Below are 2,707 nucleotides of genomic sequence, written 5' to 3'. Positions count from 1 at the left end.
TGCTGCCCAGCCAGCAATGCCCTCATCCTGTGAATGAATAAAGGAAAAAAAAAATAAAGCAAATAGGTGTGTCCAGAACCAGGGGTCACAGTCTGAGGATTCAGGGTAGACCATTTAGGATGGAGATGAGGAGACATTTCTTCACCTAAAGTGTATTGAGTTTGTGGAATTCATTACCACAGGAAGTAGTTGATGCCAAAATGTTTTTTGAATGTAATCAAGAGGCGGCTAAACATAGCACTTGGGGTGAATGGGATCAAAGGTTATAGGGAGAAAGCAGGATTAAGCTATTGAGTTGGATGATCAGCCATGATCATGAAGAATGGTGATGCAGGCTGGAAGTGTTGAATGGCCTCCTCCTGCTCCTATCTTCTATGTTTCTACATAAATGCAATCTGTATAGTTAGCAGACAATACATTTTTGCAATTTATTCTTTCACGGAACGTGGCTGTCTCAGGCATTTATTACACATTTTAAATTGTCCCAGAAATGGAGTGGTGTATTTGGCCATTTTATTTAGTCAAACACTGCTGTGACTCCACAGGCATATATAGGACAGACTGGGTAAGGATGGCAGATTTCCTTCCCTAAAGCTCATTATTGAACTAGTTGGGTTTTGATAACAATTGATAACAGCTGTTCATGATTAATTTTCAATTTCAGAATTATTAATTGAACTTAAATTCCACCTTGGTGAGATCAGAACTTGTGTCATCAGAGCATTAACCTGGATCTTTGGTTTTCTACTGTAGTGATGTAGAATGACCTGGGTGGACAGGGTTTGATGGGTAATGTAACAATAGTCAATGGCCTGCAGTTTGCTGAATTGTATTTTTGTGATGGAGTTTATAGGTTCATCAGCAGAAATTTGAAGAATATACTAAGCTGTGAGAAACAGGAGGGACTCTGCTTGGATTTCTGCTATTAGCAGACTGACCTGATCAGAGTTAGGAGGCATGGGATTCAGGGAAATTTGGCAGTCTGGATACAAAACTGGCTGTCCAATAGAAGACAGAGGGTGGTAGTAGATGGAAAGTATTCAGCCTGGAGCTCGGTGACCAGTGGTGTTCCGCAGGGATCTGTTCTGGGGCCTCTGCTCTATGTGACCTTTATAAATGACTTGGATGAGGAAGTGGAAGGGTGGGTTAGTAAGTTTGCCAATGACACGAAGGTTAGTGGAGTTGTGGACAGCGTGGGGGGCTGTTATAGGTTGCAACCGGACATTGACAGGATGCAGAGCTGGGCAAAGAAGTGGCAGATGGAATTCAACCAGGAAAAGTGTGAAGTGATTCAGTTTGGAAGGTTGAATTTGAATGCAGAATATAGGGTTAATGACAGGATTCTTGGCAGTGTGGAGGAATAGAGGGATATTGGGGTCCATGTCCATCCATCCCTCAAAGTTGCTACCCAAGTTGATAGGGTTGTTAAGAAGGCACATGGTGTGTTGGTTTTCATTGGAAGGGGAATCGAGTTTAAGAGCCGCGAGGTTATGCTGCAGCTCTATAAAACTCTGGTTAGACCACATTTGGAATATTGTGTTCAGTTCTGGTCGCCTCATTATAGGAAAGATGTGGAAGCTTTAGAGAGGGGACAGATGAGATTTACCAGGATGCTGCCTGGACTGGAGGGCAGGTCTTATGAGGAAAAGTTGAGGGAGCTAGAGCTTTTCTCATTGGAGCAAAGAAGGATGAGAGGTGACTTGATAGAGGTGTACAAGATGATGAGGGGCATAGATAGAGTGGATACCCAGACACTTTTTCCTAGGGCAGAAATGACTATTATGAGGGGGCATAATTTTAAGGTGATTGAAAGAAGGTATGGGGAGATGTCAAAGGTAGGTTCTTTACAGAGAAAGTGGTGGGTGCGTGGAATGCACTGCTGGCAGGGGTAGTGGAGACAGATACATTAGTGACATTTAAGCGACTCTTGGATAGGCACATGGATGATAGTAAAATGTGGAGTACGCAGGGTAGTTTGATCTTAGAGTAGGATAACAGATCGGCACAACTTCATGGGCCGAAGGGCCTGTACTGTTCTATGTTCTATGTAACTCAGGGCTACAGATCATTCCCACACCTGATTGGCCCCCAGTGTTCGGATAATTCCGGGAAGGTTGAGCTTGCTTGTGATGACCTATGTGGTCGAATTGCCCACCTGGAGCTGATAGCATGCAGCGTGGGTTTTTGAACCACGAGCAAAAAGTCAGCTCATGAGGTAAAACTGGAATCCAAAATGTACAATTGAGGATGGGGTTGAAAATCGACTTGCGGGGGGCAGCAATTAAAATCCTACAACTTTGCAAGGACCAGGTGCTAAGCAGGTAGTGATACATGACAACATTGTGATAATGTTCACTTTGAATTACTGTCCAATTCCTACCTGCTGACTCTAGTTGCCAGGAGTTACAAACATATGTCAGGATGTGCTCAGTATACAATGGGGAATAAGCTTCTGGATGAATAATGGGAGGGACACAGCCCATGGAACATTACACCTAGAGTTAGTCATCTCTTCCTGCAGCAGCCTGTCCTCAGTTACGGTCTCTCTCTCTCTCTCTGCTCACTCTCTTTGTTGAAACAAAGCCAGAAATGTTGATTCACCTGAAAGCTGTCAGGCAAAGAAAGTCCATTCCCCTGGTATCAAGACCTGTTCCGGAGACTGGTACACAGAATCTGAGTCAACACTCCCAGTGCAGTGTTGTTGTGT

This window comes from Rhincodon typus, chromosome 9 (assembly GCF_021869965.1).
Source record: "Rhincodon typus isolate 14 chromosome 9, sRhiTyp1.1, whole genome shotgun sequence".
In the NCBI taxonomy this organism is placed as follows: domain Eukaryota; kingdom Metazoa; phylum Chordata; class Chondrichthyes; order Orectolobiformes; family Rhincodontidae; genus Rhincodon; species Rhincodon typus.
Note: the sequence above shows the minus strand (reverse complement) of the source record.